Raw genomic sequence first — 16257 nt, 5'->3', positions numbered from 1 at the left:
ATACTAATCCTACACAAATCCTATTTTCTCATCAGCACTCCCAAGACACCACCATTCACTACTGCATTTGGCAATTTACAGTAACGAATTAAGTTATTCACTTTACATCTTTTGGATGTGGGAGGAAACCAGAGTACCAGGAGGAAATAGGTCATAGGGAGAATGTGCAAACGCCCCACAGATATTAACTGAGGTCAGGATTGAACCCGGGGTAACTGAAGTTGTGAAGTAGCACGTCTATTAGCTGTGCCTCTATTGACATGAGCAGATCCTTTTAGACAGTGATGCTCAGCAATCCAGACTAAACTTTATAAAGTAAAAATGTCACTACCAAAATTATTTTATGGGCAACACGAACCATGTTTCATCCATGTGTCATTGCTGTGCACCTGGTATTAAAACCACTTTCACAATGAATGTCTATTCTTCCACATCTCCTCCTTGTTGCAGTGAGTATCGCATTCCATGCACGTCAGTTCTGGTTGCACTCTTGCCTCCGCAGTGAGAAAGTTCAAGCTCCACTCCAGTAATCTGAGAACAAAAATCCTCAGGTCACTCCAACACTGTACTGAGGGAGTGACGCATATTCTTTTAAAATGACTCACTGAACGGAAACCTTCTCTTCCTTTTCAGATGAACACAAGAGATTCCAATCCATGATTTCAAAGGAGAGCAGGTAAATTATCCCTGGGAACTTGGTCATTATTTGTCCTTCAGCAAACAACGGTAAAAAATTAACTAGATGTCATCTTGTTACGGTTTAGGGGAGTTTGCTGTGAGCAAATTTACTATTGTGCTTTCTACATTGCAACCAAGACTGCATTTAAAGAAATATTTGGTTGATTGCCAGAAGACATTAAAATTAATTCAGGCAAGCTCTGCGTCAAGAGAAGGGAGCACTGTTCTGAGAAAATCATTCGTATTCTGATTTTCCATAATGACGGCACAATGGTGCAGCGGTAAAGTTGCTGCATTACAGCACCAGAGACACAGGTTCGATCCACACTGAGTGTGCTGTCTGTATGGAGTTTATACATTCTCCCTGTGACCGCGGGGGGTTTCTTTGGGTGCTCTGGTTTCCTCCAACACTCCAAAGATGTACAGGTTTGTAGGTTAGTTGGCTTCGGTAAAAATTGTAAATTGTCCCTAGTGTGCAAGATAGTGCTGGTGTACGGGGTGATCGCTGATCGACATGGACTTGGTGGGCCGAAGGGCCACATTCCACGCTGCAGCTCTAAAGTCTAAAATTTAAAGACCAACACATTTTGAAAAAAAAGGCTAAAGCTAAACTAAAACCAACTGAGTATCCCCAGTCTAATTCTTGCTCAGGATTCCAGCATCTGTAGTCTCTCATGTCTATAGATTCTGTGTTGATCTATTAATTTTTTCACATAAATTCAGTGAGAGCAAATGTTATACCATATCTCTATTTTTAGGTAGTTAAGACCAAGGGGACCCGTTAGGCCCAAACCTCTCCTGCATTGGTGCAGCACCCTCTCCTCCCCCCTCCCCCTGTCCCCCCCTCCCCTGTCCCCCCATCCCCCCATCCCCCTTCCCCCTTCCCCCACTTCCCTCCCCCTCCCCTTCCTTCCTCCCTCCCCTTCCCTTCCCCCTCCCCTTCCCCTCTCCCCTTCGCCTCCCCCCCTTCCTTCCTCCCCCTCCCTTCCCCCTCCTTCCCCTCTTCCCCTCCCCCTTCCCCTCCCCCACTCCATCCCCTTCAACCCTCCTTATCCTCCTCCCTCCCTCCCCCTCCCTCGCTAGGAGTTAGATTTAAACTTTAAAATGGGAATAACTTAGAACATTTAACACAGATTTCAATGAAACCTTCCATTAGCACCAAATGGACAGCAGTGAATAAGGTGGGCCTAAAATTGTTGCGCTATCGTGTACCATTTTGCCGGTAGTTCAGGAACAAACAAACAAACAAACAACAAGAGTTTTAGTATATAGATTTGTGAATTCTTTAAAGGTAAATTTCCATGGCTCAAACAACTACGGGGGAGCAGAGTCTTTTTTGTTTTTATTGCAACAGTGAAATTATCTCAGACCAGTGAACAATTATAGGTCATTGGGCAATTAGCCAACCCCACCGTAACATCACAGTAGTAACTTTTGAAGCTATTTAGACCACATCGATACGTAACATGTTACAACAACATCAAAAATAAGGGAAAAAGGGAAAAGAAGGAAAAAATAGAAAAAAGGGAAAAAAAGGTCATATTCATATGTTTCTCAAAAAAGCATTTTGATAAAAGTATGAGTTTCAGAATAACCTCACGTGTGAAACAAAGAGTGACACAAAGTACTGGAGTACTGCTTTTCTGAAGAAGGATTCTGACCCGAAATGCCACATATCCTTTTTCTGAAGTGCGTGTGCTGAAGTGGGTGTGCTGAAAGTGACCTGGTGCCTTCCTCTCCCTGATGGCAAGTCCTTAGCTGTGCTAGTACAGGGTGATGACAATTTGACAACAATGAAATGACAATTAAGTGAGGACGTCTTGATTTTAACCATTGAACAGTTTTTGGCATGAATTTTAATGCCATTGCAAGGCAAAATTCTGCACAATAAAGCAGAGGGATGTTGATGGTGGTTTAAGGTTGGTAAATAAAACCTGTTCACATTCAGGGCACATTTCCAAACAACACAAATTCATATGTAGCTACAAGTGCTGGTGAGCTGCGAGTCCTGATAATTCAAACTTTTCTTGGGATGTGGGTCCCACTGGAATATCCATCTGATACCCATCCCAACAAATCTTCTTGAACCACTCCAGTCCCCCTGGTGCAGGAACTGCCACAGTGTTTAATAGGAAGTTCTTGGACTTTGAAGCGACACATTTCAAGAATGGAATATAATAATAATAATAATAATAAGCATTTATTTTATATAGCGCCTTATCAGGTGCTCAAAGCGCTTTACAAAAACAATCAACATAAAAACAAACAGACAAACTATCCTAACGGAAAAGCGGCGAATAAACAACGCCAGCGTCCTCTCACGTCAGGGTCCGGCAGTAGACAATAAAAAGCACAGGACACACAGATACAATTTTTACATAAACAGCCATCACAGTGATTGCTCTAGGCACACCCTCACTGTGATGGAAGGCAAAGAAAAGTCTTATCTCCTCCTCATTCTTCTCCCGTGGTGCCACGAGGTGATCGAGGCTCCCAACTTTTTGAAGCCCCCACCGGGCGATGGAAAGTCCCAGGGCCGAGCCGAGCAGGCCGATGAAAGTCCTGAGCCCCCACCGGGCGATGGAAAGTGCTGGGGATGGGGAATATGACTTGGATGGGGAACATGTGTATGGTGGCATTTCCATGACCATACTTTTTTTTCCCTATATGGAGGTAGAGACTTCAGGTTGGAATTTCTCATCCAAAATGCCTTGGCAAGTGATGGAGGGAGTGCATGTGCAGGGTGGTACACCAGTCTAGCAGGTTACATTGTCATCGTTCATGTCAAGCTTTCTGAGCGTTGTTGACGACGCACTCATCAAAGCAAGTGTAAAGCATCTTGTAGATGGTCGGAAGACTCTGGAGCGAAAGAAGAAGAGACCTTTGTTTTTTAAAATCCGAAAACCCAACCTCTGACCCATCCTGATAGCTGCAGTTTTATGATTCCAGTCACAACGTAGCCTGTTGATCACGGCATTCCTTTAAGGATCATTGATTTAGCCATTGACCAGTTGATGCAACAGAACACCTCGAGCATAGCACAGACAGAAGTTTTGTCCGAAGTATATTTTTCGTTGAGGGGCTGGGCTAATGAGAATTCTGAAATAAACAGCAGACATCCAACTAACCTTGGAAATTGGCTTAATATTAATATCTGGTGCATATATCGAAGGTTCTGTACATATATTGTGGATTCATATTCAATGTAGTAATCAAGGTCTGAACAACTGGCTGCAAAGCACAGTCAGGCAACATCATTGGTGATAGTGCGACCCTACCCGATGAACTGGTGCTTTTTATGCTCGCTTCGAGCAGAAGGCCAACAGGATGGTGACAACTGCCCCTTCAGACTCCAATGTGCCTCTCCCCAGGGTGACTGTAGCAGTTAGATCGGCCTTCCTGAGGGTAAACCCATGAAAAGCAACTGGACCAGACAGAGTTCCTGGCTGTGTCCTTAGTAATTGCATGGACTAGCTAGCGGGAATATTCACGTACATCTTTCATCTCTCCCTACTCCGTTCTGAAGTACCCACCTGCTTCATAAAGACCACCATTATCCCAGTGCTGAAGAAAAGCAAGACCTCATGCCTAAACTATCCAGTGGCCTTGACATCCACCATCATGAAATGTTTTGAGAGGGTAGTTATGGAACACATTAAATCCAGTCTACCCAGTGGCCTTGACCCACTGCAGTTCGCCTACCGCCACAACAGGTCCACGGGCGATGCCATCGCCCTAGCCCTACACTCATCCCTGGAACACCTGGAGACACCTACGTCAGACTCCTATTCATAGACTACAACTCTGCTTTTAATATCATTATACCACCCAAGCTTATCACCAAACTTGCAGGACTTTGGGTCAGCACTCCTCTCTGTAAGTGGATCCTCGACTTCCTGACCAGCAGACCCCTATCAGTGAGGATAGAGACAAATCATCCTCCACCATAATCCTCAACACGGGCCTCTGCAAGGATGCGTTCACAGCCCCATTCTTTACTCCTTGTACACCCACGACTGCGCAGCAATGTACAAATCTAATTTGGCGTGGTGGCGCTGCAGTAGAGTTGCTGCCTTCCAGTGGCTGCAGCGTTGGAGACTTGGGTTCAATCCCAACTATGGGTGCTGTCTGTACGGAGTTTGTACATTCTCCCCGAGACCTGCGTGGGTTTTCTCCAAGATCTTTGGTTTCCTCCCACTTTCCAAAGCTTTCAGGCTTGTAGGTTAATTGGCTTGGTAAATGTAAAAATTGTTACTAGTGTGTGTAGGATAGTGTTAATGTGCGGGGATCGCTGGTCAGTGCGGACCCGGTGGGCTGAAGGGCCTGTTTCTGCGCTGTATCTCTAAACAAAACTAAACTAAAATAAATTTTCAAATTCGCAGACGACACCACCACTGTGGGCCGGATATCAAATAATGATGAAATGGAGTACAGGACGGAGATCGAGAACCTCGTGTCCTGCTGTCAAGACAACAACCTTTATCTCAATGTCAGCAAGACAAAGGAGATTGTGATTGACTTTAGGAAGCAAAGCAGTACACATACCCCAGTTTGCATTGATGGTGCCGGAGTAGAGATGGTCGAAAACTTCAAATTCCTCGGAGTCAGTATCACCAACAACAACTCCTGGATGACCCATATTGAAGCAATGACCAAGAAGGCACACCAACGCCTCTACTTCCTTAGAAGTCTTAGGAAGTTTGGCATGTCCCCTACAACTCTCACCAACTTCTACAGATGCACCAAAGAAAGCATTTTATCAGGATGCATCAAAGCTTGGTTTGGGAGCAGCTCCATCCAGGACCATCAGAAATTGCAGCAAATTGTGGATGCAGCCCAGGCCATCGCACAAACCAACCTCCCTTCTATTGACTCCATTTATACCTCAAGCTGCTCGGCAAGGCCAGCAGCATAATCAAGGACGAGTCGCACCCTGACCACTTCCTCTTCTCCCCTCTCTCATCAAGCAAAAGGTAAAGTGTGAAAACGCACACCAGCAGATTCAGGGACAGTTTCTTCCCAGCTGTTTTCAGGCAACTGAATCATCCTACCACAACCAGAGAGCAGTGCTGAACTACTATCCTACCTCTTTGATGTCCCTTGGACTATCCTTTACCGGACTTTGCTGGCTTCACCTTGCACTAAATATTATTCCCTTATCATGTATCTATACATTGCAAATGGATTAACATATGATGTGCATTTGACGGCACTGTGCCTGTACTCACTGGAGTTTAGAAGAATGAAGGACCTCATTGGAACGTACAATATTCTGAAAGGTTTGGATAGAGTGGATGTGGAGAGAACATTTGCACTAGTGGGAGAGTCTAGGACTAGAGGTCATAGCTTCAGAATTAAAGGACGTTCTTTAAAGAAGGAGGTGGAGGAATTTCTTTAGTCAGAGGGTGGTGAATCTGTGGAATTCTTTGCCACAAAAGGCAGAGGAGGCCCAGTCAATAGGTATAATTAAGGCAGAGATAGATAGATTCTTGATTAGTACAGGTGTCAGAGGTTATGGGGAGAAGGCTGGAGAATGGGGTTGAGAGGGAGAGATAGATCAGCCATGAATGGCGGATAGACTTGATGGGCTGAATGGCCTAATTCTGCTCCTATCACTTATGAACGTATGAACTTATGATTGATTGTAATCATGCATTGTCTTTCTGCTGACTGGTTAGCACACAACAGAACTTTACCTCGGTACACGTGACAATAAACTAAACTAAACTGAACTGAATGTGAGCACTTTGTGCGTGGAATGCAATGATTCAAACCATCGTCCATATTAGCCCCTTTATATGCCTGTTCCATGTGGATAATGAGCACTGGTTGCAGCTCTGCATTGTCTGTCTGAGAAACTTTATGGCATTATTCCATTATCAGTAACATGAGATTTATTTTGGCAGTAGGTTTTTATTATACAGTGGTTATGAACCTCTAGTTCCGTCTTAAATGTTGCCAGTTACAATTTCTCAAACAGTAGCAATTTATTTAACTGCTTGTTATAGTGCACTGGGAGTAGGGGCATACGTCAGTCGGCCTTGGGTAGATGCCATTTCAATTAACTTCACCCACTATTCACAAGATTAACTGCAACCTGTAAAGTTTCACATTTGTTTTAACACGCATTTCTTGTCGCTTGGCACAAATTTGGATGAAAATTTGACCAAACCTTATGGTAATGCTTTGCCTAGGTTTCTAATAGCATTGTGAAAATAACCAAGCTTCTATTGAGTTGAGACTAAATTAATTTGATAAATTCACAGTAAATCTGGTCAAAAAAAGTTGTTTCTCTCCAAAAGTCATAGACATTAATTAAAATTGGACTGCTTGGATGAATGTGCAGGTTGTGCATTGGACAACTCATCACAGTAGAAAATATTTTAATGCGGTGTTTTAGAGAGAGTTGTGTGGAGATTGTTAGTGAGGTTGGGTGCTTGATGATTGGTACAGACACGATGGGTCAAAGAACCTACCTCTGCACTGTGACTCCAAGACTTATTCACTTGACGGGTCTTTGGTTAAAATGCTCCAGTTTTTGCCCTGAAGACTATTGATAATGTGATCATGATCTCAAAACTGCTCCCTTCAAAGGCTGATTGAAAACTGGTGTGGCACTAGGTAGGAAGGTGCTCACCCGGCTTTCAAATCAACATATTTCCATGAACACCATCTTATATTCTTGATAATACAAAGAAGCCAGATTCCGCAGGGATTGTGTTCCATCATCTGCTGAGACAGGATCCATGGAATATTCTGACTGAGTAAGCTTTCATGGGTGACTTTGACATCCGCCCAAGGCTTTATGCAACCACTTCCAGCTAGCTGTGAGCGTGGCACCCTGGTATGGTTTACTGCATGTGAGAAGTGGAAAATAGGTAATTTCCTGGCTGGCAACAGGTGAGTTGCCCCTGGTCCATTGCCAGGTGAATTAGTTAGGTGAGGGCATACATAACGTGACTGAGTCATCTCCATAGCTCATTATCAGGTAAAGAACTGGAATCCAATGTAGAATGCACTGCTGTCAATTTGTTGCAACCAATTCAAAATGCTTGATAGTCCTACAGCTCAAAATATTTTTTTTAATCCCTAGTCTCATCTGTTGGATGTATTCCCCATAACAGTAGGGATGGCCTAGCCAGAAGTTAGTTCCAAATTTGCTCTGGGAGATGCAGTGGATTAAAAATGTTATTGCATGATGCATATTTGTAATGCATTAGGAAGATTGCAAACTTAAATCTAATGTCTAATGTGATCAATGAAATGTGAAATTAAATTACCATTCCACGTGGCACTAACACTTGGCGATTACTGAGATCTTTGCCTTTAATAACTCCTGACAGATAGGGCTAAATTTCAAGTTTGCTAAATTTCAGTCGATTTTGAAATCACAACCTGTAACTGCATGAGAGGTGCAGGATTCGAGATATCTGCACAATTCATGCATCAAACATCATTCAAAGCAGGAAATCCATCCTTACACATGAGGGATCCACTCCCTTCCCAGCCTTGTGTGTGTGTGTGTGTTCATGTGCATGTGTGCGTGTGTGTGTGTGTGTGTGTGTGTGTGTGTGTGTGTGTGCGTGTGTGTTCATGTGCGTGTGTGCGTGTGTGCGTGTGTGCGTGTGTGTGTGTGTGTGTGTGTGTGTTCATGTGCATGTGTGCGGGTGTGTGTGCGTGTGTGTTCATGTGCGTTTGTGCTTGTGTGTGTTTGTCCTATTGGAGGATGGATTTCCTGCCTTGAATGCTGTTTGATGCATCGTTTGTGCAGATATCCTTTAGTTCGTGCTTCTTTGCACATTACGATTTCTTGGTCAGCTTATTTTTCAATATAAATACAGAATATTGGCAAAGATCAAGCTTTTCTAATGGACAGGAGGACTAAGTACTCAACGGTAGTTGCAACAGTAACTGGCAAAAATGTCATATAAAGAAAATTTGATTCCATTAACCATAAAACTTTAATTAAATATTTCCCATTAGATATATTGCTGCTTCTGTGTCTATAATAAATTCTCTCCTGCTCCTAAAGTGAGAAATCAAATCACCAATGTGTATTAGTATGCTTTTTAGTTAACTATACCTTAAGGATTTTTTTAATGAGGCTGTTGCTTTGGGCTTTCAAGCTTTTATTATCCAAATTGTACATTTGTTTGAAAGGTTCAAATGAATACATTATCCTTCTGTGGTAAAAAAAAATGTGTGCAGTTGGGTCACTGAAGAAGCTTTGGTACACATAGCTGTTAATATCTGTTGGATGATAGACATGATAAATAAGATTATTATTAACACCAGAGGTGTCAGGTTGGAATCGGTCTCATCTAGAATAAGTGATTGTTGCTTTGAGACCCGCTTTAGAGACATGGGCTCAAAAACCTAACTGCATTACTGAGGGAGTGCCACACTGTTGGTTGAGATACTGGGCCCAAACCTTGTCTATCTTCACAGAGGGACTTCAGAGCACTTTTGAGGAAGGAGAAGCCATTTCTCCCCAGTATCCTGGTCAATAATGATCTCTCTATGAACATCACTCGAGAGTGGATGACCAGATTATTGTCACATTCATTTTGTGACACTTAACAGCCCGCTGTATTTTTATATAACTGTTGTAACTGCAATTTTATAAAATGGTTCATTTTCTCTTGTGTTCTGTGGATGCTCTTGATGTCATTGGGGGGCATTGTATGAATGCAAGTCTTTTTTAAAGGTCACCAAACTGTGCAGCTCTTGGGGAGAGTGTGCAGGGAGTGAGTTGCCCTTATTTGCCCATTGATTGACAGAATAAGTAAATCCAGCGATCATCACAACGGGAATATCCGGGAAAACCGGCTTGGTTCCTGATGCCAAAATCCTGTCTGGCTACTCGGCCTATTTTTGGCAGCCCAGAATGTGTCCCGACCACAAAGGTTGAAGTACTTTGACAGGCAGTTATGTCAAACCTCCTCAGCCGGAACTGCCAACCGCCCAGGTGTTTCATTCATTTAAAAACATTCTCAAACCTGTAAAAGTAGTAAAAGCTTTTAAAAATATTTCACTTAAAAGAAAAAAAATGGCCTCAAAATGCTGAGGGAAAGTGGATCAATACTTAACTTTGTCCTTAAATCTGTTCCTCTCTGTTGCAAAGAATGGCAAACACAAATCTAGCACCTGGAAGAATGAGCCACCATTTGCTGGTGCACATCTCTCACCTGGAACAATGCGCAAACACTGCCGTTACAAATGTCTCACCAGCAAGCTGAACTTCTTGTTATAATTGATGCAAAGTTTTTCTTGTGATACCTTCCGAGTCCATTAATGGATGACAGACAAACACCCAGTGATGCAAAGCTGTGGATGGAAAAACATTGAATCATACAATGGTCGCGACAAATAAAGAGGCCATTCAGCCCACAAAGTCCATGATGAGCAAGTCCTCCAAAATGCAGAAGCTGCTGTTGGTCACATAAGGAATTACTATCAATTTCACCGAGGATACTGACAAAATATGGTCCGTCATTTACTGCAGTGGCACATATTACTGCAGTAAGGTCTTGGCAGAGCTATATGATTAAATTTAAGGACTGTGTCCATACAAGTCTTAGATAGGTGGATCGTGGGAATACACAGGTTCTCTTAATCATCTTCATGCTGTATATTTTTCAAACCTTTTTTTTTGTGCTGAACACCTGATTTTGACAGACTGGGAGTTATTTAAAGTGCCTGGGGAGATTTTATTTACCTTGAATAACTGCATGAAAAGAATTTCACATTAAATTAAACCCGTGAGAAACAATTATTACTCACTCCTAAGGCTCAGCAATTGCCAACTTTTATGTAACACACGGGAAAAATGAATCATCTTTTGCCTTGCAAATTTAACCCTACAAAGTTCATGAATCTGAAGTCTTACATGAAAATAAAAGATTTTTGTTCTCTGGTGAATTATCACAACCACCAAGGGAAAAATGTTATCAACGAATAGTGGATATTGAATAGCTGAGTTCTGACACAGTGATTTAATATCTGATGTCACAGAGTGATCAAGGAAATAACAGAAAGTTTGCAGAAGGCTATGAACATAAATGGACTAAAACATAATTTGGAGGAAAGCAAGGCAAAGGTAACCTCAGCAAATAGACATGAGGCTATCTTAGTAACAGTTGGCAATGAGAGGAAGGAGCATCAGTGGAAGGAATGGACAGGTGACCCTTCTTCAGACTGATTGGAGCAGGGGGGAGAAAGCTGAGGATGGGACAAAATGTTGCAAATGATCTGTGGAAGGAATAATCTCTCACCTCTCCCCCCAATCACCCTGCTGTTTTCTCCTCCTTTGTACACTCATCTCTCATCCACGTCCCCTATTTCATTTCATTCGCCCCACTTTCCCGTCCGTCCCCCTACCACCCATATGCTTCCCTCTGGCTGTACATTTCACCACTGCTCTCCTTATCTAACACCTTTTGCTATTTTCACCTCTAGTCTTTGTCAATTACTCCACCAATCTTCCAATCACCCCCCCAATCTGTATCCACCTATCACTTACCATCCTCTATCCCATCCCCACCTCTCTTTTCCAGCTTTCTTTCCCTTACTCCGTGGTCTGTGGAAGAGTCCCAACCTGAAACATCATCCTTCCACAGATACTGCCTGATATGCTGAGCTCCCTTAGTACCATATGTTTTACCCAGTGCTGGTTGTTGGTTGAACGTCAAAGGTAGGTGCCGGGAATCTTTGTTGTTGAAAATGGACATTGATCTGATACTTATGAGGCTTAATTGCTCCTTGCCTTTTACTAGAGCATGCCTAAATATTATCTAGCTCTTGCTGTGCTCAAGTTTCATTAAGGAGCTGCTTAAGGAGTTGCAAACAGATTTGAATAGTTTGCAGTCATTGGCAAACAACATTGCTTTTGAGCATTTGACGGAAACAATGCCATTGATGAAGTAGCTGAAGATGACCGGTCCTTGGAGATTGTGTCAAGGAATGCCTTGTGTGATACCCTGGGAATTGAATGATTATCTCACATCAACCATCTTCCTTTGCAGTGGGTATGATTCTAATTGGGGAGAAGGCAGGAACGGGGTACTGATTGAGAATGATCAGCCATGATCACATTGAATGGTGGTGCTGGCTCGAAGGGTCGAATGGCCTACTCCTGCACCTATTGTCTCTTGTCTATTGTCTTTAATTATTAGCATGTTTTCCCCTTAATTCCTATTGATTTCAGTTTATTCTTAATCATCCACTTAGTCAGATGCTGCCTTGAGGACAGTTATTCTCAACTCAAGCAGACTTATAATAAACGAATGATCTAATGAGTCTAAATGATACTTGATGTCTCCAACTAGACCAAATATAATTACAACAATGTACACATCTATTTCTCATGAAACACCAGTTACTATCCTTACACTACATTGGTCTCTTATTCCGCAAAACTGACAGAAACTATCAGGTAAAATATGTGCAGGTCAATGGGTTTGTTCTTTTACTTTCCATCAAGTTGAAAACACACGGGTCTGTTTAATTAGGTGAAGTACGATACTTGAATGTAAATTATTATTGTGTGAGTGATGAATGTTTTACCATTCAGCTTCCACTTAGCATTAGCATTGATGCCTGGGGATTGTCTGCAAAGGAATGAAAATATTAACTAGCTAAAATGTGGACGGCCCTCCACCTTTGCAATGTCTCAGGTTCAGTCATGCTGCTTACAGGATAGTAAAACTTCTTGCAAAGGATGGTTTATGTGCTTGAGAGGCATTAGCCTCATCGGTGTCTAAGAAGGCACACCACTACTGCTGTTGAGTACCCTATCTCAGTGTTCACTCAGTGATGTCTGACTTTCTGTGCTGCAACAAAGCCTGTTAGTTCCTACCTTAAGATCATCTAATTGCAGGAGCGTTAAGTGGCTGAAGCTAGAAGTCAGGGGCAATTCTATACTTTAATCTAAATGCTCAATGTCAGAGTCCAAGCATTCATGAGGGATGTTTGTGAAATGCAGATGCCCCAGACATTGTTAAGTACTGCATGTCAGATTGCAACGCAAAAAGCCTATAACACCACTACTGTACTGATGTGGTTAATATTCTCTTCTATATTGTTGCCTAAACATGTAGGGATACCAAGGAGACAGCCTTCTCAACTTCTCACAAGATCAGGCCGAGTGAGTCAAATCTCACTGTATTGTGTCAAAGATTTCAAGAGGATAATGACAGGTTAGGGAAATGAGCAAATGATTTGTGTTTTATAACTGTTAATGTAAAGTACAAGCGCAAAATGTTTTAAGGCTGAAATTATTTTGCAGTTGGAGGATTGTTGTGCGGTTTTGAAATCTGAGCACTGTTTCTCTGATTCGAGATCCTTTTATCTAAAGGATTTTAAATCCTTTCAAAGCAACCAATTTAGATTGTCACAGTTTAACCACAGTTAAAGAAAAATATCATAATTATTTTCACTGGAACTGAAGAGGCTATAATGACAAGTATATTTAGATATTTTTGAAAAATATGAGGGGTTTTAACTTCTCATTTTATAGAACTCTAATTTGACCTCTAATTTAATAGAACTGAATTTATGAAGCACTGAGACTGCTGCATGGCGATTATATTGTGTCTTCCAAATGCAGATCAAGGACATTTTCTTGAGAAATTGGTTCACAAACAACCTTATGCCACCCTAGTAGCTAACAAAGCAACTAGAGCAGAAAATAGGAGGAGATTACAGAAGGGAAGGAAAACCATCCAGCTTAACTTGCTTCAGCAAATTCATACCTGTTCTTTGCTTAAGTGATGATTTTCATTGAATGCCCAAACCAAAAACTTCATTCTATGAAGAAACATAGAAACAAAGTGCAGCATTGTTATTCTCTAATGACTGCAAGGTATAATGATTACGATAATTTAGTACTAAATGATTTATTAATTGTAAGGGCGTGCCATGTGGCATAAGTAAGGCACCATTTGGCCCAGGAATTTGGCTTGATTTATTCTTCCTACCTCTTCCACCGATTTTACTTCCTCTGTCTTCGAATCTCACAGCTCTTCTATCCTTATCGCCTTATCTCACACCTTTTGTCGTCTCATCTCTGGCCTTTGTCCAGCCAAGTGCCATCAATTTCCCCCCTGACTTGTATCCACCTCCTATCATTTGCCAGACTTTGTCCTGCCTCCACCTCTCATGCAGCAACCTCTCTCCCCCCCCCCCTCAACAATCAAGCAGTCCTGAGCCAAAATGTTGCCTATCAATATTCTCCAGAGATGCTGCCTAACCCGTTGGGTTGCTCCAGCACTGAGTCATTTTTTGTTAACCAGCATCTGCAGTTTCTTATGTCTACATTTCAGTCATTCACTGATATTCATTTGCTTCCGTATATTCCATTATCACCTTCTTTCACCTTGCACTATCAGCCCTTTTGACATTAAACCTCACCCATATCCCACCTTCAGACAGATGATCCCTGTATTCTCTCCTCCCCTGCCTCGCTTTCTCTGCTTCTTAAAACCTGTTGTTCTCTCATTATTCCCAGCTCCCAAATTCTGATGAATTTTGTTGACCCATAATGTTGGCCTTCTAACAATGTAACAACACTTGGAAATGAGCTAAATCTGGAATAGAACAAGATTGTGGCCATTCCTAGGCCCCAATTCCCAGTGGGATATTCAATGTCTGACCTCCAAGAGGGATTCGTATGGGGATTCGAAATATTTTTTCTACAGTAAAACTCCCCCAAACGATGAGAAAATGATGCAATGTGATTCAGAAATCATTGCCAGTCTGATTTTTTAACTTCACTGTTTGGTTTGTTATTTACCCACAGATAAAGTATATTTTACTGCACTTTGCTACTTAAGGGTTAACACTCCACACCACCTTACAACCCCACTGCTCGTACTGCCAGCGGCATCAAATCTTCCTTGTATCTTCAACTACCTTTCTGACATCCATTGGGAATTCATCAACGTCTAATATTTCTCTACGTGGATAGACCATCCATATCAGCATGTGTAGGAAGGAACTGCAGATGCTGGTTTAAACTGAAGATAGGCACAAAAAGCTGGAGTAACTCAGCTGGACGGGCAGCATTATAAGGAAGTAAGGAGAGGTAAGGTTGGGCTGATGGCATTGGCCTGCTGGAAACTAGTCTGCTGGAAACTGGCCAAATGCTCTCCGCTGATATTGTAATAAGTAAATAACAAAGTGTTGGAGAGGCTGGACAGATTGGTTAGGATCGAACCCGAAATCTCTGGCACTCTGTGGCAGCAGCTCCACCATTGTGCCACTATCATCATATCATATCATATCATATCATATATATACAGCCGGAAACAGGCCTTTTCGGCCCTCCAAGTCCGTGCCGCCCAGCGATCCCCGTACATTAACACTATCCTACACCCACTAGGGACAATTTTTACATTTACCCAGCCAATTAACCTACAAACCTGTACGTCTTTGGAGTGTGGGAGGAAACCGAAGATCTCGGAGAAAACCCACGCAGATCACGGGGAGAACGTACAAACTCCTTACAGTGCAGCACCCGTAGTCAGGATCGAACCTGAGTCTCCGGCGCTGCATTCGCTGTAAAGCAGCAACTCTACCGCTGCGCTACCGTGCATTAACACACCAAAATCTCAGGTTCTTTACTAATAGAGAACCCATCATGAAAACCATCTTACTGAACTCCATTCCATTATGGTTCTATTCCTACTGTTAGAATGCTACTTAATTCGAAACTTATTAATCCAATGTCAAAGTTATTTTCTGCAGGTAAGCCCATTTAGCACTGAATGCACTTTTTTACACCCTTGGGAAACATTAGTCATGTCCATTCATATCTGCCACACCTCAGACTGTCAAAGAGATATATGGATCAATGTATTATGCACCTTCTGGCTTCTTTACATCTAAGCTATCAGAGGTTGCCAGGTTTTAGACAGCATCAAAATTATGTTACATTTCCAGTGTCAGACTTTGGGATCTGGAACAAGTTACAACTACATCTACTTTTACATAACTGCAGTGGTGAGTGGCAACTATCCTTTCCCAACCAGTAACTATGGTGAGGAACCTTACCCAAGGCCAGAAGAAAGCATTGCTCTGTAGATCGGAGCATATTTTTCCAAACAACTTCCTTTTCAACTCCTGACCATAGGATTGTTGTACGTCATAATGTTCAGTGATGGAAAATTAAACTCTGTCGCACATCTGTGTTTGGCACATGGGTGCCAGTTTTGCTTTGATGTTTGATGTGAATTGTGCCTGGATGATTCGCACAACTCACCAAATTAATCAGGTTGCTAATGTATGCATCGCTCATACATTCCAGATGTTTGCGAATTGACAGGCAATTATGTCAATCCTCATGCAATGCAGTTTGACAATAGCCTTGCCAAATTGGACCATGGCCTCACTCCTGTGCAGTGGCAGTAGTACCCCGAGCCCAGCTACACTATTTAAAGGCTTACACTGAGCTTCAAAGTTTCTGAGTGATTGTTAGGAGAGATGTTCTAAACTCAGACAATTGCCGCTCAGTAAAAATGTTTCTGAGAGGCATGGTTTCCTCTTTATATAGAAGCAAAGAACTGCAGATGCTGCTTTATA

This window comes from Rhinoraja longicauda, chromosome 4 (assembly GCF_053455715.1).
Source record: "Rhinoraja longicauda isolate Sanriku21f chromosome 4, sRhiLon1.1, whole genome shotgun sequence".
Lineage (NCBI taxonomy): Eukaryota > Metazoa > Chordata > Chondrichthyes > Rajiformes > Arhynchobatidae > Rhinoraja > Rhinoraja longicauda.
Note: the sequence above shows the minus strand (reverse complement) of the source record.